We start from the raw sequence: 24356 nt of genomic DNA on the forward strand, positions 1-24356 counted from the left end.
ACCTGAACACATATTATATAAATGGGATGAAAAATTGGTACAATGAGGGAGTTCTCCAGTATTACATCTTCTACTCAATATTTGGAAAAAGATTCATGTAGAAAGGAATAAAACAAATTACCAATTACCAAAACTAATATTGACGCAAAATAAGTTACTCCCTTTTACAATAGATAACCTTTCCTTTAGAGAATGGGAGAAAAAAGGGATCAAAAGAATAGAAAATTGTTTTTCAGGAAATAGATGATTATCCTTTAAACAAATGAAAGATAAATACAATATAACTCAAGATACAGAGCTGGCATATTACCAATTGAGATCCTACTTGAAGGACAAATTAGGAAGCAGTCTGAGGTTACCAGAGGGAAGTAACTTTGAATATGTGATTACAGATACAATGATAATCAAAAGATTTATAACAAATATGTATATTAAACTGCAAGAAAAGGAGAATGAGGAAACAAATGGTAAAACTAAACAAAAATGGGAACAAGATTTAAATATGAAGATAAAAAAGGAAACATGGGAGAAGTTATGTTCTGGAACGATGAGAAATACAATAAATATGAGGTTACGTATGATACAATATAACTGGATACACAGGCTATACATTACACCTCAAAAGTTAAATAAATGGGACCCAGCAGTATCTGACAGATGTTTTCGATGTAAAAAAGAAATGGGAACAACAATTCATGCAATCTGGACATGTGAGAAAATAGAAAAATTTTGGGAAGATCTAAACCAAATATTAAATAAAATCACAGAAAACAATATACCAAAAAATCCAGAGATCTTCCTCCTAAGTAACATAAAAAACAAAGAATTTGGAATTGATTTGGATGGTGCACAAAAAAGATTTGTTAAGATAGCTCTAGCCGTAGCAAAAAAATGTATTATGTCAACCTGGAAATTGGAAGATAATTTGAAAATACAACAATGGTATATAGAAATGAATAAATGTATTCCATTAGAAAAAATAACATATAGTTTAAGAAATAATATTGAAATATTTGAACAAATATGGGAGCCTTACATGAAACACAATAGAGAAAGCCTACCGGGGACATTCACTACCTAAATTAACGAAAGGAGAAGGAAATGAAAAGAATTGACTCAGTGGAATTTCTTGTTTATTTTTATTGAATGACAACATTGTTTGACTGGTTTAATGTATCTTAGATTTTGTACTTTAAATGGATGGGGGGGGAGGTAGGGAGGGTGGGATGGGAGGAGGGAGGGCGGTGGAGAAAATGGCACTGTATATATTTGAAAAGGAAAATGTATGTATCATGGTCAATGTGGTTTATGGTGTGAAAAATAAAAAATTTAAAAAAAAACATCCAGCCTGCCCTCAGTCTTCCACCAACCGTGCAGCCTGCCCTCAGTCTTCCACCAACCGTGCAGCCTGCCCTCAGTCTTCCACCAACCGTCCAGTCTGCCCTCAGTCTTCCACCAACCATGCAGCCTGCCCTCAGTATTGCATTGGCAATGCTAGTGTAAACATTTGTAATCGAGAGTCCAACGTAAGATTTGAACACTTGACCTCTTCTTAAATACTGATTAAACCTCATTAAAATAATAGAGAATGGAATTTCATATACACCAGTTCATATCCCCACAGGCCATTTCAGGAATTTATCTTTAGCTTCTCCTGCATTCTGACTGTGAATTAAGGGCCTCTTGCTTTAAAGCAATTTGTTTGCACTACATTCTCAAACAGTCTTGCATATGAATAATTGTGTGTGATTTAATTGCTGACAGCATCACTGAGCAAGGTTAAAAGTATAACAATCTCTTCACACAGATGTTGTTGCTTCATAAATTGAAATGTACAGAAGAAATTGCCTGTGAAAGATACCATCATGTACTGCTGAAACTGTACGTACAATAAAGAAGGTGGCAGTGCAGCCCACTGTAACAGAGCTCTCCAAATGGTTCAACTTCCATGTCCCTGGAGCTTCACATTTTTCTTTATCTGATTGTCTGCTAAAAGTTATTATTAAGAATGTTATATTCACAGCAAGAATTCCCCTTCTCTCCCTTCTGGTTCTTTGATAAGTACTTGTATCCCTAGTTTCCAGCATTCCTGCCACTGGGAACAACTTCTCCAATTTTAAATGTAAATATAATTTTTTTTAAAGTTAGGAGAATATCGCTTAATCAATAAAATCAAGCAGGAGACAGAGTGAGATAAAGGACATATATATTAGGTTGGGAAAAAGGAACAAGAAGTGTGTAATAGGGTGGCTAAATGTCCAGTTTTAGGCTAGACAGTCCGGCTTTTGAGCCCTCTGTCCTCCGACTGGCACCACCTCCAGCGAACGTTAACTTGTTCTCCATTTGGGGTGTAGGCATTAGAAAGCACTTACCTGCTAAATGCGGCATGCATGACCATGTTTCTTCTCGTGCTCATGCACAATGAGGGGAAAGTGTGACGGTGGCACACAAAGTGCCGGCTGGCGCATGTGCAGGGGAGGGGAAGTGTGACAGCAGCACATGAAGTGCTGACTGGCATACACACGGTGAGGGGGAAGTGTGACTGCAGTGCCCCTTCCCTTCCCCCACCGAGAGAGTTACTGATGCTGACCCTGCATGTGCTCAGTTTTGGCAAGTTTGAAATTACCACCCTAGTTTGTAAACATATATCACATTATTGAAGTGCCCAGGAAATTGAAAGCAATTATGCCATGGGAAACTATAAACATAATAGCATGGATAGAAACGTACCTGTAAACAGCTTTAAATAAAGAATAAATGCAATGCTGTATGGAGGGTTGGAATAGTTAAGAAAGAAGGAAATGAAGAGCAGGTGTCAAAAGCAATGGATGAGGGTAGGGAAGAGGAGATCAAGTACATGGATGCATTTGACAAGGCCTCTCATGATAGGTTGATTTAGAAGAAAGATATGGCGAATTGATCATTTAGATTTCGATTTGGTTTGTCCATAGAGGGTGGTGATGGAAGCATGTCATTCTGGCTGGAGGTCTATAACCAGTAGTGGTCCACAGGGATTGGTGCTGAGACCCAATTGCTTGTGATATACATAAATGACTTGGATGTAGATGGGTGGGATAGTCAGTTTGAAGATGACACAGAGATTGGTGGGGTTCTGAACAGTGTAGAGTGCTAACAAAGACTACAGCAGCAGGTAGATCAGTTACTGATATGGGTGGAGAAATGGTAGATGGACTTTAATTTGAACGAGTTTGAGATGTTGCACTTTGCGAGGTCAATTGTGAGAGGAAAGTATGCAGTTAATGGCAGGACCATTAACGATATCGTTAACGATATCGATGTGCAGAGGGATATGGAGGTCCATGTCTGTAACTCCTGGAAATCGATATTCAAGTGGATAGCATGGTGAAGAAGGCAAATGGCATGCCTGGCTTTATTAGTCAAGACACTGAGCATAGAAGGAAACCATGTTACAGCTATACAAAAATTTATATGAGTATTGTGAGCAACTGATTATTGGTTACAGGAAGGATGTGGAAACTTTGAAATGGTTATAGAAAAGACTTTCCAGGATGCTGTTTGGATTAGAGGTTCTGGCTCTCTGGAATGTCAAAGGGTGAAGAATGACCTGATGGATTTGTAAAATTATGAGTGATAGAGTTAGGGTAACAATAAAAACTTTATCTCAGGGTTAAAATGTCAAATACGAGAACTCGGGAGAGGGGGAAAATTTATAGAAGATGTGCAGGGAAAGTTTTTTTTAAATAGTGTGTTAGGTTCCTGGAACAGGCATCCTCTGGTGGTGATAGAAGCACTTGAGGTTTTTGAAATAGACACTTGAATATGCAAGGAATGGAAGGATATGGATCATGTGCTGGCAGAGAGATTTCATTTAGTATGGCATCATGTTCACTACATGTGGGTTGAAGGGCCTCTTCCTGTGCTGTACTGTTCGATGTCAATGAGGTGGCTGGAGAGAGACCAAGTTAACAATGATGTGGTAGCAAAGCAAGATGTGCACAAATGCTACAAGTTTAAACTTAAAAGAGAAAATGCGAGTGATATTAAGCAGGTCACACAGCATTAGTCCAGAGAGAAGGGTGAACATTTCACATCCAGAACTTTAGGGTTGGTTAGCACAACACTATTACAGCGCCAGTGACTGCGTTTCAAATCTGGCACTGTCTTTAAGGAATTTGTACGTTCTCTTCGCGTCTGTGTGGGTTTCCTCTGGGAGCTCAAGTTTCCTCCCACCCTTCAAAATGTACTGGGGTTGTAGGTCAATTGGGTGTAATTCAATAGCACAGGCTTGCAGGCCAGAAGGGCCTGTTACCATGCTGTATGTTTAAATTAAAAATATTCCTGAAGAGCATCAACAGAAGGAACGGTAACAAGGAAAGAATACTGAAATAGTTAAGGATGTACTTGAGAAAGTAGACAAGTATTTTCAGAATATGTAGCTACTTCAAATTTTTACATCCATTAAACAAAATAAATAAGCATGTTGTGTCTAATTTCAAAGAACCATGGCTCTGAATTTTTTAATTAAGCCACATTAGCACAAATATCAAAATCCAAGACTTCATTTTTACGTACTGCTCCTGGAGATCTTGACGTCAGAGGGCCTGCCTTTCAGTTGAAATTTTGAACCTACCACATTACAAGAATTAAAAAAAAAGACACAACTATGATTACACTTTAAAAGCACTTTGTTGTCGGCAAAGCACGAGGCCAAGGAAAGTGCAGAACACCAATATTTGAAAGAAGTTCCACTTTTAACCAGCTGAGGGCACCCCAGGATTGATTTCAGCTGCCCACTGCAAAATGTAAATTTGGACAATGACACTGGTGTCCTGCTGGGAAATTACAGCAGTTCTTTGTCACACCCAGGAGGTGCCACCATTTCCCAATTTTGTGTGAATGTTATTGTCCCAAAGTTGCAAGCCATCCTTCATCGATAATCTGACCAATGGAATCCAGCAATGAAGTGGAGCTCAGTGGAGTTCCCACATGCAGTGAGGAAACTACCAACTGAAATTAAATTCCAAGTTTATTATCACAGGGCTCTACAATTCAATCCAAAGTCAAAGTTCAGATTTATTGTCTGAGTACATACATCACATCACAAAAAATCCTGAGATTCTTTTTCCTGTGGGCCAGGAGTAATTTCTAGTTAGCAGTAGTAGCTATAAAGCACCTGTTACAACCTGTAGCAACCTGCAATCCAATTTCAATTTTATGCATTAGCAATCTTTTTGTATGAAATTGTGACCTCTGTGAAATTGGATTTGACACTGTCAGTTGGAATCTTTGCAAGTACACTAGTCTGCTGTGTAGCATCACACACACAACACTGTTGATGTAACCCTTGATCAACTGGAATGGATGTCCCTCATTGGAGGAACAAAAGTTTTATGACAGTAACCAATAAAAAGAGACCCACTGAAATTGCCAATAAGACAGGAATGAGCATTCTTACATTGATATTTTGGTTATAGCATCTGAGATTTAATCATAAAAGCTCCAAAAAAAATTCTGTAATTTTCTTTGTTCCATCTGTGACAGAGTATTTAAAGGTGGCTTTGGAAGAATTGTTAGAGCAGCTTGCACACACACATCTTAAAACACAATTTTTGCAAGACTTTTGCAGAAAGAGCAACCAAGTTGCAAAATACATCTGGCCTGGGAGAGCATGTGATCTTTTCAGGCAGGGACAGAACAGTCTGGCTCTCAGAGAGGGAGGGAGTGAACCAGAGAGGAGGGACACAGAAATCAACACAAAGCAGGTAAATTTTCGAAGGCTGTCTGGTCAAAGGAGATTAGGTGTTGGAGGTGACCTGAAAGAAGAGGATCATCTGGAGAACCCTGAAGGTGGCAAGTTTTGTCAGCAAGACTGATTGGAAAGGAATCAGGTGCAGATGTCCTGGAACAAAAGGAATCTCTAAAAACCCTCCTGAGTGGTAACCATTTACCTGGTGAACTTTGTTAATGTTAACTTCTGTGCACAGTACAAGAATTGCCTGCAACCAGTGAGATTGGACTGTGATCCAAGGAACGTTTCTAATCTTAAATATACATTACACACACCTGTGCTTAGTATTAGAGGGGGGGAGGGGGGTTAAGTAGGTTCAGTAATAAGTTAAAGTTTAATTTTTTCTTGTTCAATTATAATTAAAAACTACTTTTGTTTAACTACCTCTTTGTGTTGTGGTGCATATCCATTGCTGCTGGGTTTTGGGGTCCTCTGGACTCCGTAACACATCAGTGTTTGCAACTAGAGATGCACAGGATACTTCAGATGTTGGAATCTGAAACTAAACACAATCTGATGGAGGAGCGATAAAGATTTTTAAAAAATCAATTGCTTTTTGATTTACGCAATTTTTTGGACAACAGTGTATGAAGGAAATATGTAGCAAAGAGTTAAGTTCAGAGTGGTAATGATTGGATGAACAGCAAGAACAGAATTATGAAGTTGTGTTGTCTCTTTCAATTGCTACTTCTTACATCCTTACGGATTTAAAATAAACCCCAAAACAGAAACTTTTTAAACCATGGACTACTATTTCTGTAAAAATTCAGAGTTTAAAAAAAGGTCAAAACTTTCAGTTTTGTCTTTTCTGTCTCTTTCATGTCTTCTCATTGTCAAATGTTCCTTTTTCTTCTGCCCTATACCTTGTATGTCACCAATTCAAATTACTTAAAAAAAAATATATTGTCTCTTCTTTATTTTTCATTGGTTAAGGAGATTGTGCTTTGGTTGACCCAGGCCTTAGATGTCTTGTTGTCTTTGTTGGAAATATGAAAGAAAAGCAAGGTCTAGTCAATATCTGCCTCTCATGGTTTTACAAATCTGCTGCATCACCAGAGAAGATGCCACTTCATGTGTTTGGACAGCTTACTTTACTGACAAAAAATATAGAAACATAGAACAAATCATGCACCATCCCATCAGTCTCATTCCAACTCATTGGAAGATGATGGATGTGATGTTATATGATTCTCTTCCCTCACACTGCCAGCACCCAGCTAAGTATTTCCAGCATTTTCTAATTCTATTTCAGATTCCCAGCATTTTATTTGTCTGTTTTGTTTTATTGATGGATTGTTGGCAATTTTCCCTGCCTCAGTTATTCTGTGAGGTTGACGCATTATAATGATTGTTCCATCCATTTGCTTTCCTTTTAGCCTAAATGGATGTTAAATCCATTTTTGATCTGCACAATGAGTCAATAACATCTACTTTACAATAAGTCATTAGAGGGATATGCCTGTGTGGCAAAAGAACATGATTAATGCTCTTCATTTGGGTGATGATTCATACTTCATTCACTTTCTTGAAAGCTTTGCTATTGCGATACAATTCTGTAGCTTTTGTCTTATTCATTTTGAAATCTATTTGTTCTATACCAATAATTCATAACCTTTTTTCCATCCACAGACGACCTTAAGTATTCCTTTACTTATACCGTGGACAACCAATAGCGAACTCGGAGTGCAAGCAGGAAAAATATTTTGGGAATTTTCTAACCTTTTCAATATTAGGCGTGCACAATATGGGGCAAGCTACACTCTTGCCAGGTAATGATCATCTCCAACAAAGAGGAGACAAGTCACCTTTATTTATCGTTCCTACCATGTTCGCACGGTAAAGATGAGATAGCGTTTCCCAGGACCTCAGAGCATATATAATATGTAGTTAGAATAGAAGTTAAACACATTGAGATATTAAAATATTAAGGCATATACAGTAGAAATCCACAGTAACTATCCAATATCCACATATGTTCTGGGAATTCTGGACCCTGATGACTTGGGGAAAAAAAAAGTTTCCCAATCTGGACATAACGACCTGAGTCCTATGGTACCTCCTACTATATGGCAGAAGGGAGAACAGTTCACGTGAGGGGTGAGTGGAGTCCTTCACAATGTTCATTGCTTTTCGCCTGCATCAAGTGTTGTAGATGTCCTTCATGGTAGGAAGAGAGCCCCCCCCAATGATAATTTCCGCTGACTTCACCATCCAATGCAGGGTCTTGCGGTCCAAGGAGATACAGCTTCCAAACCAGGCCAAACCTACTTTGATAATTAATGGTATTATCTTCACTAAGATACCCACTATTGATATCCTGGGCATCATAATTGACCAAAGTTTTGTTTGCCATGAAAATACAGGTGACCCACTCCCCCCCCCCCCCCCCCACAATGGCCATTTGGATTATGGAAGTGAGCCATTACAGAATTCATAAGTTATTTACAAAAATTTGAGATAAAATTTGCTTATAGAATTTGTGAAAACAGAAAAATAAAATGTGGGAAAAGATCTGATCAGAGATGAGGTGTGACATCTCAAATCCTTTCTATCATCTAAAAGGCATATCAAGTACGCCAATAAGGAAGGTCGACACCATCCAAGACAATGCAACACACTTGACTGGCACTCAATAACCACTTGGAATATCCATTCCCTTGAAGGATGCACCATGCTCACAAAATGTACCATCTTTCAAACCCATAGATACTCCCAAAATCACATGATACTCCTCAAGTCTAGCTCCACCAAGAAAGACCTGGACAAAAAGCGTATGAGAATGGAACACCTTCAAGTTTCCCTCAAAATTACACCCCATCCTAACTTTGAAAGATATTGCTCTTTCATCATTTCTGGGTGTGAATACTCATCAGCACTTTTTTCCTGAAGGCAATTGAGGATGAGCAATGAGTTTTCCATGAATGTCCACATTCCTTTTGTGAAAAACCAGTTCCCTTGCCAATTAAAAGAGAAACAACAAACTGTGGGTCCTCCTGTAGTTATTACCTGCTTCTTACCAAAATATACATGTACTCTCCCATCACATTCAGATCTTAGGGGACAGTGATATTATAGTTGTACATATGGATGAAAAAACCAGAGCTCTGGACTAATAAATTGGAGCCAGGAGTTCAAATTATGCTCTGGCAGAAAGGACATTTGAATCAAGTTAATTAATGGTGACTATCTTCTCTTTGGCTTGGCTTCGCGGACGAAGATTTATGGAGGGGGTAAAAAGTCCACGTCAGCTGCAGGCTCGTTTGTGGCTGACCAGTCCGATGCGGGACAGGCAGACACGATTGCAGCGGTTGCAAGGGAAAATTGGTTGGTTGGGGTTGGGTGTTGGGTTTTTTCTCCTTTGCCTTTTGTCAGTGAGGTGGGCTCTGCGGTCTTCTTCAAAGGAGGCTGCTGCCCGCCAAACTGTGAGGCGCCAAGATGCACGGTTTGAGGCGTTATCAGCCCACTGGCGGTGGTCAATGTGGCAGGCACCAAGAGATTTCTTTAGGCAGTCCTTGTACCTTTTCTTTGGTGCACCTCTGTCACGGTGGCCAGTGGAGAGCTCGCCATATAATACGATCTTGGGAAGGCGATGGTCCTCCATTCTGGAGACGTGACCCATCCAGCGCAGCTGGATCTTCAGCAGCGTGGACTCGATGCTGTCGACCTCTGCCATCTTGAGTACCTCGACGTTAGGGGTGTGAGCGCTCCAATGGATGTTGAGGATGGAGCGGAGACAACGCTGGTGGAAGCGTTCTAGGAGCCGTAGGTGGTGCCGGTAGAGGACCCATGATTCGGAGCCGAACAGGAGTGTGGGTATGACAACGGCTCTGTATACGCTTATCTTTGTGAGGTTTTTCAGTTGGTTGTTTTTCCAGACTCTTTTGTGTAGTCTTCCAAAGGCGCTATTTGCCTTGGCGAGTCTGTTGTCTATCTCATTGTCGATCCTTGCATCTGATGAAATGGTGCAGCCGAGATAGGTAAACTGGTTGACCGTTTTGAGTTTTGTGTGCCCGATGGAGATGTGGGGGGGCTGGTAGTCATGGTGGGGAGCTGGCTGATGGAGGACCTCAGTTTTCTTCAGGCTGACTTCCAGGCCAAACATTTTGGCAGTTTCCGCAAAGCAGGACGTCAAGCGCTGAAGAGCTGGCTATAAACCTCCTTGATTCACTAATGCTATGTGGGAAAGGAAATCTGATGTCCTACCCCAGTTGATCCAAATTTGTTTTCAAACAATTTGGAATTTGGTTGACTCTTGATTGCCTTATGGGATGGCCTTGCAATTCACTCACTTTCAAGGCATACAAATGCTGACTTTACCAGCTTGTGAATATGAATAAACTGACATCAGCTTCTCTTACACACAGAAATGCTGCAGAAACTCAACCAGTCTCACAGTGTCTATAAGAGGCTGGCATTTTGGGCCTGAATCTTTCTTCAAGGTATAAGCAAAAACAGGAAAGCATCTGAATAAAGACTTGTAGGGGGAGGAGTCCAGACCAACAGTCAAAAGGATACGGTAAGTGGAAATGTGAGAATTGATTTTGGTCCTTTGAAAAGTGACAGAGGGAAAAGAGGAGAGAGAGTTCTTCCAGCATTTTTGTGTATTTTTACTACAATCGCAGCATCTGCAGACTTCTGTGCTTCATTCAGCCTCTCTTACAACTGAGATGTATGGTAGTTTCTGTGGTGCGCTGTTAGACAGAATCAGACACACACAAGGTAAAGACTGAACAACAGGCTTTAATCCACAATTTAATCCACAAAAACCTTCACAGAGCCAGGCTGGCTGTGGCTCCAGCAACTCAGTATGAGGCATTGGGAGGCTGGCACAGGCTTATTATCCCGGAGGGTGATTGACACCCGACCGGGTGGGGCTTGTCCTGTCCCCTTACACTCCTGCAGGTACAGAGGTTGCCCCCTGTAGTAGGCCGGTGGTGTACCACCACAGTTTCATTAAGGCAAGAAAGGCAGCAGCACTCATCTCTTAGCAGACATTTGCAGTACAATTCTGCAGATGGAAGTATTCAAAATTATTTAGCTGCAATGAGGCTTCTGCCAGCAAACTTTGTTTGCTAAACTTGTTTGTGCTTGCCTATGTTTTGTGGGTTTACCCACTTGCTTGCTGGAAGTGCTAACTGGGAGTTTATAATTCCTGGTAGATCATTGTAATTAAGACAACTAATAAAAAAAAGTTAAACAGGATAATGCGGAAATTATGTTTGTTGTGCAATGCACAAAAGTGCTGGAGAAACTCAGCAGGTCATGCAACATCCAAAGGAAGTAAAAGGGACTATAACCAGCATTTCAGGCCTGAACCATTTGTCAAGGTATGAGTAAAATGCAGGTCGGCACCTGAATACAAAGGTGAAGAAGGGGCAAGGGGATGAACACAGTCTAAAAAGCAGGAGGACATAGGTGAAGATGGTGGGAGGGAAGGAGATAAAAGCTTAGAAGTGATAGGAGGGGGTAGCTTTCTGAATGGAGAGGGAAGGAGCTAGGGAGCTAGAGGAAAGGAGACAGAGGAATAGAGAAAGAGAAATACAGGAGGGGGAATTTAACAGAAACTGGAGAAGTAGGAACTAATGCAGTCTGATTGGAGAGTCTAGATGGAATATAAGCTGTTGATTCTCTACTTTGAGGGTAGCTTCAGTTTGGCAGTGCAGGAGGAGTGGAATGGTGTGAGGGATTAAAATGGTTGGTCACTGGGAGGTCTCTAATTCCAGTGGACAGAGCAAAGGTACTCAACAAAATGATCTCCCAGTCTGCATCCAGTCTCTCTGATGTAGGGAGGCCACAATGAGAGATTGGATGCAGTAGATGAATCCTGCACGTTCACATGAATTGTTGGTTCACTTGGAAAGACAGTTTTGGGTCCCTGAATGATGGTGAAGGAGGAGGTGTGGGTCAAGTGTAGCATTTTTTGGGGTAGGTACAGTGGGGGTGATTAGTGGGAAGGGATTAGTAGATGACAACTACATTGGTACTGGCTCCATGATGAGCTCATCAACTTTATCTACTTTGGTGCTAATTTTCACCTTTGAGGTTTCACCTATCTCAGGATGACAAACTCTGTCCAGGTGTTTTCCACAAAGCCACTAACTCCCAGTTACCGTGTCTGCACCTCTTCATTCCCTATCCCCTGCAAGTATTCTATTCTTTTCTCTCAATTTCTCCACCTCAATCACATCTGTTCCCAGGATGAGGTCTTCCATTCTAGAAGATCCAGGATGTCCTTTTTTGTCAAATAAATGTAGCTTCCCCCCTACCAACATCAATTCAGCCCTTGCCTGCATCTGCTCTATTTTCTGCACATCTGTCCTCCCCAAAGATGCACAAAGGACAGGGTCCCCCTTGTCGTCACCTATCACCCCACCAGACTCCACATCCAACAACTGATTCTCTGTAATTTCTACCACCAACAAAGTGATCCCACCACCAGATACATCTTCCCCTCTCCTTCCCTCTGGGAATCCCTTGTCCACTTATCTCACTTCACACCCCATTCCCATACTGACCTGATGAACTGCCAAACCAAGGCTGCCAGCAAAGTGGAGGAACAACACCTGATAGGTACTCTGCAATCAGATGGCATGAACAGTAACTTCTCTGTTGAAGTCTCTCTCTGTCCCCTTTCCTCCAACCCCTCACCCCATCTCTTCAGATTTGTTTCTCTTCTACTCTCCTACCCATATCCATTTTTGACCTCTTGCCTGTTAGCCTGTTCCCCCACCCCCCTGGTACTTCTTCCTTCCTCTCTTCCCCTTGACCTTTGCATTCAGCATCTCCCTGCTTGCTCATACTTTGATGAGGAGCTCGGGCCTGAATTTTTGGTTACCCCTTACTTCCTATAGATGCTGTGTGACCTGTTGAGTTTCTCCAACACTTTTGTGTATGCTATAATGAGAAAGAGAAATTGTGCTATTTTTTTCCCACCCAGACGTGGAAAAAAGTTTGGAATTTATTGCTTGAAAGAGCACTGAAAATAGAAAACCTTACGGCATGTAAAAGATAGTGGTGCGTGCAATTTACTGGGCTTTGAAACAAGTTCTGGAATTAGGGTGGTTAGCTCTTTTTTATCTGTATGGTCAAGATGGGCTAAATGGTCCCTTTCTATGCTATAGCCTTGTGAATTGAATGAAACATTGAGGAAAATAGGAAATTGTAAATCTTGGTGGAAAAAGTAGCAACAGTAGTTAGAGAGCAGGATTGTTGTCACCTGAACTTACAGAATGGAAATTACTAAATTGAATTGAGAAATAAGTAATGCAGTGATTAAGAAGAAAGTGTAATTTATACTAGGTGAAGCCACTGTCAAATGAAATGCTGAAATCAAAATAAAATGTTGCACTGAGACCAGAGGCAGAGAATTTTATTGTATAAACAGAGACAACAGAGAAATAAAGTATTTTTAAAATTCCCAACATTCATTCATAACCTAAAAGAAAGGCATTTCACGCCTTTAATTATTCACTTATCCAAGGTATTTCTGAATGTGATGAATTTGATGGGTATTTACAAGGTTCTGATGTAAGGTTTCTGAAATGAACTCTGTTTTTCCATCTTCTACTTCGATCTGGCCAACTGATTCTTTCTACCACCCTCCCCCCCCCCCCCCACTCAACACCTTCCTGGATTTTCTGTTATTTCAGATTCCAGCTATATTCTTTTATTGGTGAGCAGTTCATTTGTATCTGCATGAGAAATTAAAAGGCGGTTGAACGCAAGTTGCCAATTTTGTGCGGTTGACAGCATAGCTGCTTAAATCAATAACTTATGGCATATCACAACTAATGTTGACGTCTTGCTCACAACGAATTACAGAATGATATGTGCATTAACAATGGCCAGTATCTTTCACAACTGTTCTTGCTTCTGCGGTTTCTGGGCCTTCAGTTCTGTCAGTTGTCTCAAGAAGAATATGGCTATCAGTTCAAGAATTCTTTTTATAACTTTCATTAGAAATGTGTTCACTAGTACCTAAATGGAGGAATGGTGGGTGTTGTATTTTTTTCTTTTAAATTTAAACATATAGCATGTTAACAGGCCCTTTTGGCCCACCAACCCGTGCCGCCCAATTACACCTAATTGACCTACAACCCCGACATCAGTTTTCAACAGTGGGAGGAAACCAGAGACCCCTGGGAAAACCCACACAGACACAGGGGGAAATGTACAACCTCCATACAGACAGTGCAGGATTCAAATTCCAGTCCCAATCTCTGGCGCTGTAACAAGATTGCACTAACTGCTTGACTAACCATGCTGCCAGTAGTATCCTGTTCAAAATTATTTTAAGAGCTTGGCTGTTTCACCTTGCTTTAACAGAAGAAAAACTACCATGAATTCAAGGCAGTGGAATTCAAAGTGTGAATAGTGAATAGTAGAAAGTGGAGTTGTCCAGGGAGTAACAATAAAACAACATTGGGTTTACTCTGTCAAAGTCTTCCCAATTTGAAACTACAAGATAATAAACATCTGCTTACTTGTGCTAACATTTCCCTTCTCAGCCATTGTTTGTTCACCCAGTGGTGTTAGGGCTTGAGACATTTCTCAATGTTAAAGTCACCACATAATTTGGGTTTAGAGTGGTGTAGTGCGCGTCGAAAGAATCAAAGGCTTGTTGATCCAAACCAAGGCCTTTATTAATTAGAAGACTGGAGCGTATCACATGTAGGTTGACCAGTCCAGAATGACCTGGTCTGGCGAGGAGCAACACTTTAAGACCTGTCTATGCTCTCAGCCAATCACAGTCACAATCTATACATATACACATTGGTGATTGAATCTGTACTGTCACAGGTGGATAGTTCTTTTTCAAATGGAATGGGCCTGGACAAGTTCCTGTAATTCAAGACAATTCCTTATAAAGGAGGGGTATAGTTTGATTCACCCTGAAATCAATTGCTGATGGAGCAGAAATTTGAGAATATAAACTGTTCTTTCCAAATCCCAATTATGTTTCACCAGTTTTCAGACCCCGACAAATGAGTTTATAGAATCCATAAGATAAACAGTAGAATTACTTTCTTTGAAGATCAATATTTAATCATAAAAAACAACCCTTTAATTCAAATTGTAACCCATCTTCTGATCCATCTTCCAGCATCGCCCATCAGGAAAGAGATGCATGTGTATTAGAATGAGAACCACCAGGCTGAGACTAGCTTCTTCCTACGGACAATAAGAAACCTGAACTACTGACGAACTGCTCATACAAACCCTCCACAACTCAACCATTGTTTAATATTTATTTTTAATTATCTATATTCTTTTCTTTCTTTCTTTGGCTTGGCTTCACGGATGAAGATTTATGGAGGGGTATGTCCATGTCTGCTGCAGGCTCGTTGGTGACTGACAAGTCCGATGCGGGACAGGCAGGCATGGTTGCAGCAGTTGCAAGGGAAAATTGGTTGGTTGGGGTTGAGTGTTGGGTTTTTCCTCCTTTGTCTTTTGTCAGTGAGGTGGGCTATGCGGTCTTCTTCAAAGGAGGTTGCTGCCCGCCCAAATGTGAGGCGCCAAAATGCACGGTTGGAGGCGATATCAGCCCACTGGCGGTGGTCAATGTGGCAGGCACCAAGAGATTTCTTTAAGCAGTCCTTGTACCTCTTCTTTGGTGTACCTCTGTCTCAGTGGCCAGTGGAGAGCTCGCCATAGAACATGATCTTGGGAAGGCAATGGTCCTCCCTTCTGGAGACGTGACACACCCAGCACAGTTGGGTCTTCAGCAGCATGGATTCGAAGCTTGCAGACTCTGACAGCTCGAGTACTTCGATGTTAGTGATGAAGTCATTCCAATGAATGTTGAGGATGGAGCGGAGACAGCGCTGATGGAAGCGTTCTAGGAGCTGTAGGACTCATGATTCGGAGCCGAACAGGAGCGTGGGTATGACAACGGCTCTGTAAACGCTGATCTTTGTGTGTTTCTTCAGGTGGTCGTTTTTCCAGACTCTTTTGTGTAATCTTCCAAAGGCGCTATTTGCCTTGACGAGTCTGTTGTCTATCTCTTTGTCGATCCTTGCATCAGATGAAATGGTGCAGCCAGTAAACTGGTTCTATGTGCCCGATGGAGATGTGGGGGGGCTGGTAGTCATGGTGGGGAGCTGGCTGATGGAGGACCTCAGTTTTCTTCAGGCTGACTTCCAGGCCAAACATTTTGGCAGTTTCCGCAAAACAGGACGTCATGCGCTGGAGAGCTGGCTCTGAATGGGCGTCTAAAGCGGCGTCGTCTGCAAAGAGTAGTTCATGGACAAGTTGCTCTTGTGTCTTGGTGTGAGCTTGCAGGTGCCTCAGATTGAAGAGACTGCCATCCGTGCAGTACCGGATGTAAATGATACATGCAGCACATATATCATTTGTATGTGTATGTATGTTTGCAGGCTGCTTCATCAGGTTGCACTTGTACAATGGGGTCATAATAAACTTCAACTTGAACTATTGACAATTAACTGAAAATGAAAAGTGAATCTCTTTGAACATCCTTTTCTCCATAGAGATAATAGTGTTCTTTCATTTGTGTTTTTCTCTCCCTTGTGTCAAATCAAAAGAGCTAATGTTTTATAAATATACTTCCACAAGTTTTGGGCATCATCAACAAGACCAGAATGTATGTCCCTGCATTACAGGCCTTGAAAAAGTAATACTTCACCATACGAACACGGTAATTATTCCCACTGGAAAGTCATTTTATCGTTATGATTTATTGCACAATCAACTGGTTATTTCAGAAACCAGTGAACAAAAGTATAATTAAAAGGCCACTTTGGTAAGGATTACAGTAACTTAGAAGAGGAATAAGACACCAGATTTCCATCAAAATTATGGTCACTCCTTCTGATACAGAGAAGAAAAATACCTCACTGTTATAATGGGATACAAACAGTCCTGGGGCCATTGGATTCTCCAGCATTGTTTTACCTACAACATTTGCAAACATAACGAGGGCCACCATGTGTGCTCATTGCTATACCCTGCACCATGAGAAAATGGGAAGAGTCGAACAAGTTGTTAAGGAAGAGGACAAGTTCCACCGTTTATTTATATAAAAGTTGTAACAATGACATATTTCAAAACGGTAATGTTATTAAACATTTAAAGATATTGTGTGTTTCAATAACAACAATATCACTGAAATACAAGTACTAAACAATCATTTTAAAAGTGCAAGTCAACTTAGATTTCCAGTCTTTTTTCTAACAATTTACTGTATAAAACATACTTTGCTCACAGACTATCCTCCATTCTCATGTTCTTGCTGAAAGTTACATGGCTCCTGCTTCACTAAATATCGACCATCCTGTTCACACACCTGAGGGACGTGGTTCTGATGTTGCTCCTCGGCCAGGGGGCGCGCTGACGCATGCGCGGTGCCGACGGTTGACGTCAGCGTCAGCTGTGTGCGGAACGCGAGCGGCGGAGCAACGGCAACGGCGGCGCGAGGCCCCAAACTCAGACCGGCCGGCCCGGCTCACATCGGCATGGAGAGGCTGAGCATCCCTGCGTCACAGGTACCGCGGGCCAGGGAGAAAATCTCCGCAGGTCACCCGCCACCGCCGCCCAGGACCAAACGAATATGTGCCCTGTCCCCTCTCCATCTCCGAGTGCCTCCGTCCCCGGTGCCCCATCCCTCTTTTCCTCGGATCCCTCTGTTCCCTGTCTCTCTTCTACCCCCCCCCCCCCACCCGCCGCCCCATCACTCTGACCCCCCCCGACCTATCGGTCCCCGGACCCCCCCCCCCCGACCTATCGGTCCCCGGACCCCCCCCCCCGACCTATCGGTCCCCGGACCCCCCCCCCCGACCTATCGGTCCCCGGACCCCCCCGACCTCTCGGTCCCCGGACCCCCCCGACCTCTCGGTCCCCGGACCCCCCCCCGACCTCTCGGTCCCCGGACCCCCCCCCGACCTCTCGGTCCCCGGACCCCCCCCCGACCTCTCGGTCCCCGGACCCCCCCCCGACCTCTCGGTCCCCGGACCCCCCCCCCGACCTCTCGGTCCCCGGACCCCCCCCCGACCTCTCGGTCCCCGGACCCCCCCCGACCTCTCGGTCCCCGGACCCCCCCCCGACCTCTCGGACCCCGGACCCCCCCCGACCTCTCGGTCCCCGGACCCCCCCCCCGACCTCTCGGTCCCCGGACCCCCCCCCGACCTCTCGGTCCCCGGACCCCCCCCCGACCTCTCGGTCCCCGGACCCCCCCCGACCTCTCGGTCCCCGGACCCCCCCCCGACCTCTCGGTCCCCGGACCCCCCCCCGACCTCTCGGTCTCCGGACCCCCCCCCGACCTCTCGGTCTCCGGACCCCCCCCCGACCTCTCGGTCCCCGGACCCCCCCCCGACCTCTCGGTCCCCGGACCCCCCCCCGACCTCTCGGTCCCCGGACCCCCCCCCGACCTCTCGGTCCCCGGACCCCCCCCCGACCTCTCGGTCCCCGGACCCCCCCCCCGACCTCTCGGTCCCCGGACCCCCCCCCGACCTCTCGGTCCCCGGACCCCCCCCGACCTCTCGGTCCCCGGACCCCCCCCCGACCTCTCGGTCCCCGGACCCCCCCCGACCTCTCGGTCCCCGGACCCCCCCCGACCTCTCGGTCCCCGGACCCCCCCCCGACCTCTCGGTCCCCGGACCCCCCCCCGACCTCTCGGTCCCCGGACCCCCCCCCCCGACCTCTCGGTCCCCGGACCCCCCCCCCCGACCTCTCGGTCCCCGGACCCCCCCCCCGACCTCTCGGTCCCCGGACCCCCCCCCGACCTCTCGGTCCCCGGTCCCCAACCCGACCTCCCGGTCCCCAACCCGACCTCCCGGTCCCCAACCCGACCTCCCGGTCCCCAACCCGACCTCCCGGTCCCCAACCCGACCTCCCGGTCCCCAACCCGACCTCCCGGTCCCCAACCCGACCTCCCGGTCCCCAACCCGACCTCCCGGTCCCCAACCCGACCTCCCGGTCCCCAACCCGACCTCCCGGTCCCCAACCCGACCTCCCGGTCCCCAACCCGACCTCCCGGTCCCCAACCCGACCTCCCGGTCCCCAACCCGACCTCCCGGTCCCCAACCCGACCTCCCGGTCCCCAACCCGACCTCCCGGTCCCCAACCCGACCTCCCGGTCCCCAACCCGACCTCCCGGTCCCCAACCCGACCTCCCGGTCCCCAACCCGACCTCCCGGTCCCCAACCCGACCTCCCGGTCCCCAACCCGACCTCCCGGTCCCCAACCCGACCTCCCGGTCCCCAACCCGACCTCCCGGTCCCCAACCCGACCTCCCGGTCCCCAACCCGACCTCCCGGTCCCCAACCCGACCTCCCGGTCCCCAACCCGACCTCCCGGTCCCCAACCCGACCTCCCGGTCCCCAACCCGACCTCCCGGTCCCCAACCCGACCTCCCGGTCCCCAACCCGACCTCCCGGTCCCCAACCCGACCTCCCGGTCCCCAACCCGACCTCCCGGTCCCCAACCCGACCTCCCGGTCCCCAACCCGACCTCCCGGTCCCCAACCCGACCTCCCGGTCCCCAACCCGACCTCCCGGTCCCCAACCCGACCTCCCGGTCCCCAACCCGACCTCCCGGTCCCCAACCCGACCTCCCGGTCCCCAACCCGACCTCCCGGTCCCCAACCCGACCTCCCGGTCCCCAACCCGACCTCCCGGTCCCCAACCCGACCTCCCGGTCCCCAACCCGACCTCCCGGTCCCCAACCCGACCTCCCGGTCCCCAACCCGACCTCCCGGTCCCCAACCCGACCTCCCGGTCCCCAACCCGACCTCCCGGTCCCCAACCCGACCTCCCGGTCCCCAACCCGACCTCCCGGTCCCCAACCCGACCTCCCGGTCCCCAACCCGACCTCCCGGTCCCCAACCCGACCTCCCGGTCCCCAACCCGACCTCCCGGTCCCCAACCCGACCTCCCGGTCCCCAACCCGACCTCCCGGTCCCCAACCCGACCTCCCGGTCCCCAACCCGACCTCCCGGTCCCCAACCCGACCTCCCGGTCCCCAACCCGACCTCCCGGTCCCCAACCCGACCTCCCGGTCCCCAACCCGACCTCCCGGTCCCCAACCCGACCTCCCGGTCCCCAACCCGACCTCCCGGTCCCCAACCCGACCTCCCGGTCCCCAACCCGACCTCCCGGTCCCCAACCCGACCTCCCGGTCCCCAACCCGACCTCCCGGTCCCCAACCCGACCTCCCGGTCCCCAACCCGACCTCCCGGTCCCCAACCCGACCTCCCGGTCCCCAACCCGACCTCCCGGTCCCCAACCCGACCTCCCGGTCCCCAACCCGACCTCCCGGTCCCCAACCCGACCTCCCGGTCCCCAACCCGACCTCCCGGTCCCCAACCCGACCTCCCGGTCCCCAACCCGACCTCCCGGTCCCCAACCCGACCTCCCGGTCCCCAACCCGACCTCCCGGTCCCCAACCCGACCTCCCGGTCCCCAACCCGACCTCCCGGTCCCCAACCCGACCTCCCGGTCCCCAACCCGACCTCCCGGTCCCCAACCCGACCTCCCGGTCCCCAACCCGACCTCCCGGTCCCCAACCCGACCTCCCGGTCCCCAACCCGACCTCCCGGTCCCCAACCCGACCTCCCGGTCCCCAACCCGACCTCCCGGTCCCCAACCCGACCTCCCGGTCCCCAACCCGACCTCCCGGTCCCCAACCCGACCTCCCGGTCCCCAACCCGACCTCCCGGTCCCCAACCCGACCTCCCGGTCCCCAACCCGACCTCCCGGTCCCCAACCCGACCTCCCGGTCCCCAACCCGACCTCCCGGTCCCCAACCCGACCTCCCGGTCCCCAACCCGACCTCCCGGTCCCCAACCCGACCTCCCGGTCCCCAACCCGACCTCCCGGTCCCCAACCCGACCTCCCGGTCCCCAACCCGACCTCCCGGTCCCCAACCCGACCTCCCGGTCCCCAACCCGACCTCCCGGTCCCCAACCCGACCTCCCGGTCCCCAACCCGACCTCCCGGTCCCCAACCCGACCTCCCGGTCCCCAACCCGACCTCCCGGTCCCCAACCCGACCTCCCGGTCCCCAACCCGACCTCCCGGTCCCCAACCCGACCTCCCGGTCCCCAACCCGACCTCCCGGGGGGGAAGGACATGGACCTCTGCTCCTGTGTCCTCGAGGAAGCGTCGTCCGGACTGGCGGTCCCAAATGTCTTGATGGCTAGCTGTCATAGCCATTAGCAACGGCTAGCCCCAGCATTTCTCTGAAACGTGCATGGCGGCCTGCACTATCAGGCTCCAGCCCCCTTCTCTGGTGGTTGAAACACCACAGGTCATCTGGATCACCTCTGGGGTGCTGCTGTTCTCGGCGGATCTGCACAGGTCTGGCTGTGGGGTTTAGTGACGTGCTCCATGGAGGCCGAGCACTCTCTCTTCTGTTTCACAGGATATCCACTTGTGCTGTGACTTTGTGGGGGTCACTGAAATCCACATCAGTCAGAGGAGCAGTTGGATGTCCTTGGGCAGTTGGTCCAGGAACACCTGCTCAAACATTATACAGGGCTCGTGTTTGCCCAGGAGGGCCAGCATCTCATTCATGAGGGCTGACGGGAGCCTGTCTCTTAGCCCACCCAGGTGGAGCAGATGTGCCCTTCTCTCACGTTGTGAGCATGGAGGTCACGATCAGCAAGTCCTTGAAGGCGGTGTACGTTCCTTCTGATAGGAGCTCCTGAATAAAGTTGACCACCTGGCCTGCTGTGTTCTGGTTCAGGGTGCTCACCACGCGGTAGTACCAAGTGGATTCTGCTGTGCTCTGCCTGATCTGGAACCATGCCTCAGCCTGATCAAAGCACACGTGTGGTCGATTTGTCCAGAAGGTTAGCAGCTTGAGATCGACCACATTGACTGCTGCCTGCTTGCTCACCGTTGGGTTTAGATGCTGTCTAAACTGTTGGGATCACCAATTGTAGCTGCGCGCTTCTTGAAAGAAGACACACTCATATAGTGTAGTCAGGTTAAGCTCTGAGTTTTATTAGGGCTCAGGCCCAACTTTTATACTTGCACTGTTCCCGTCGTGGCCCCCCTTGGCTGATGTCATAACATGTATAACAAAACCAGGTTTCCAGCACGCGGGTACTTTCCTGCATAGCAATGCTCTTCTGCCAGTGCTATTTTGGGGTCAGTGGCCTTTAAGCTGCCCTTGCCGTTTCACTTGTTGGGGTCAGTGCCTCTGCGCTGGCTGCTGGTCTTTGGTTGTGTTTGCCTCCCAGAGCACCAGCTCAATTGCTGCTACGGTGGCCCGCCACATAATAATAAATCATAAGTGAGGTAAAAGTCCTTTAATGAGTCTATTTTTTGAGTCTATTGTTTAGGAGTCAGATGATTGATGGGTAGCAACTATTCCTCAACCTGGAGACACAAGTCTTCTGGCACCTATACCTCATTACTGATGGCAGCAGCAGCAAGAATAGAACATGTCCTGGGTAGTGTGGATCCTTGATGATTGCTGCTGTTCTCTGATGCCAGCTTTTCATGTAGATGTTCTTGATGATGGGGAGAGTTTTGCTTGTGAAGGACTGGGCTGCATCCACGAGCTTTTGCATGGATTTCCCCTCAAAAGTGTTGGTGCCCCCATACCAGCACACTTTCCACTACAGATCTGTAGAAGGCTGCCAAGGTTTTGATATCATTCTGAACCTCTGCGAACTCCAGAACAAGAGGGGCTGAAATGCTTTCTTCATGATGGCATTACTATGATGGGTTTAGCAAGGGTTTTCCGAGATGGTGATTCCAAGGAATTTAAATTTGTTCATTCTCTCCTCCTCTGATTTCCCCAATGATCACTGGATTGTACATTTCTGGTTTTCCCTTCCTAAAGTCTATAATCAACCCTTAATCTTGGTGATATTGAGTGAGAGGTTGTGGTTAGTTTAATTGTAAATAAGTGTGTAATTGAAAAATTAACAGAGGTAAATATGTAATTTTATTAGCAACTGCTTTATAAATTTGAGAAGCAGAGATACATGGGGGTAAAATACAAAAAGAAGCATTAAAAGAACCCATCAGGTTAATTAAACTTTTTTTTTCCTAAAGCAATGTATTGGTGCTCAGTTTCACGGAGACGATGGAGTATTAAAACAAGTTTGTTAAACTTGAAAGAGGAATGGAATATGAATGTTGGTAATTTTTGCAGCAAATGAAGACAAGAACCAAGTCAGAATACTATTCACAGTTCAGTCACATTTGAGGTGGTTGCCAGCACTGGGGATTATTCAGAGATTGTCCATTAGATTGATCTCAAAGATTACAGTATTCTTATTAAGACCAATTGAGAACACCAGGCTTCAGCTAACTGGAGTATAGCAGTATCTGAGATGATTTGACCTGGTTTTTAAAAATTTAAAAAAATTTTTCACACTATGAACCATATTAACCAAAATACACACAAACATTTCCCTCTTGAATATACACAGTGTAATTTTCTCCATATTTTCCCCCCTCCCTTCCGTCCTTCCCACCCCCTCCCTACCCACTAAACATTCAACATATACATTACAATAAACCCATTAAACAATGTTATCACCCAATGAAAATAAATAAGAAAATTGTATCATCTACTTTTACACACTGGGTCAGTTCATTTCTTCTTCTCATTCTATCATTTTAGGGGGTGGAGGTCTGCGGTAGGCCCTCTCTGTTGTGTTCCATGTACGGTTCCCAAATTTGTTTGAATACTGTGACTTTATTTTTTAAATTATATGTTTTTTCCAGTGGAATACATTTATTCATTTCTATGTACCATTGCTGTACTCTCAGGCTCTCTTCTGATTTCCAGGTTGACATTATACATTTTTTTGTGACCACTAAGGCTATCATAATGAATCTTTTTTGTGCTTCATCCAATTTGAGGCCTAATTCTTTACTTCTTGTATTACTTAGAAGAAAGATCTCTGGATTTTTTGGTATGTTGCTTTTTGTGATTTTATTTAATACCTGATTTAGATCTTCCCAAAACTTTTTCACTTTCTCACATGCCCAAATTGCATGTACTGTTGTTCTGGTTTCCTTCTTACAGTGGAAAACATCAATCTGATACTGTTGGGTCCCATTTATTTAACTTTTGGGGCGTGATATATAGCCTGAAACCACTTATATTGTATCATTCGTAACCTCGTGTTTATTTTATTTCCCATAGTTCTGGAGCATACCTTTTCCCGTTTTTCATTTTTTATCTTTATGTTTAGATCTTGTTCCCATTTTTGTTTGGGGTTACAGCTTATTTCATTGTTCTCTTGCAGCTTGATGTACATGTTTGTTATAAACCTTTTAATTATCATTGTGTCTGTAATCACATATTCAAAGCTGCTTCCTTCTGGTTACCTCAGCCTGCTTCCCAATTTGTCCTTTAAGTAGGTTTTCAGTTGGTGGTATGCAAACATTGTACCGTGAGTTATACCATATTTGTACTTCATTTGTTAAAAAGATAATAAATTACTTCCCAAAAAACAATTTTCTATTCTTTTGATCCCTTTTCTCTCCCATTCTTTAAAGGAAAGGTCATCTATTGTGAAAGGGATTAGTTGATTTTGCATCAATAATAATTTTGGTAGTTGGTAATTTGTTTTTTTCCTTTCTACGTGAATCTTCTTCCAAATG

The 24356-nt window shown here is 46.4% G+C and overlaps 3 protein-coding genes across 15 annotated transcripts in view; 2 read left to right on the forward strand and 1 right to left on the reverse strand.

Annotated features, from left to right (window-relative positions):
- Window positions 1-1921, forward strand: part of LOC138736318 (protein transport protein Sec24C-like) — an 85791-nt gene extending 83870 nt beyond the window's left edge. Inside the window, exon 25 of the mRNA XM_069885628.1 lies at window positions 1808-1921. The gene's annotated coding sequence lies outside the window, so the exon portion shown is untranslated. The remainder of the gene's footprint in view (window positions 1-1807) is intronic.
- The window catches only part of LOC138736321 (protein NDNF-like), a 40731-nt gene extending 23371 nt beyond the window's left edge, over window positions 1-17360 (reverse strand). For 3 of the 4 annotated variants that reach the window (XM_069885637.1, XM_069885639.1, XM_069885638.1), the window contains exon 1: window positions 16986-17360. The gene's annotated coding sequence lies outside the window, so the exon portion shown is untranslated. The remainder of the gene's footprint in view (window positions 1-16985) is intronic. The other variant, XM_069885640.1, reaches the window with a different exon arrangement.
- The window catches only part of ccser2a (coiled-coil serine-rich protein 2a), a 499558-nt gene continuing 492343 nt past the window's right edge, over window positions 17142-24356 (forward strand). For all 10 annotated transcript variants that reach the window (XR_011340229.1, XR_011340227.1, XR_011340228.1 and 7 more), the window contains exon 1: window positions 17142-17274. The gene's annotated coding sequence lies outside the window, so the exon portion shown is untranslated. The remainder of the gene's footprint in view (window positions 17275-24356) is intronic.

The sequence above is a fragment of the Narcine bancroftii genome, chromosome 6, assembly GCF_036971445.1.
Source record: "Narcine bancroftii isolate sNarBan1 chromosome 6, sNarBan1.hap1, whole genome shotgun sequence".
In the NCBI taxonomy this organism is placed as follows: Eukaryota; Metazoa; Chordata; class Chondrichthyes; order Torpediniformes; family Narcinidae; genus Narcine; species Narcine bancroftii.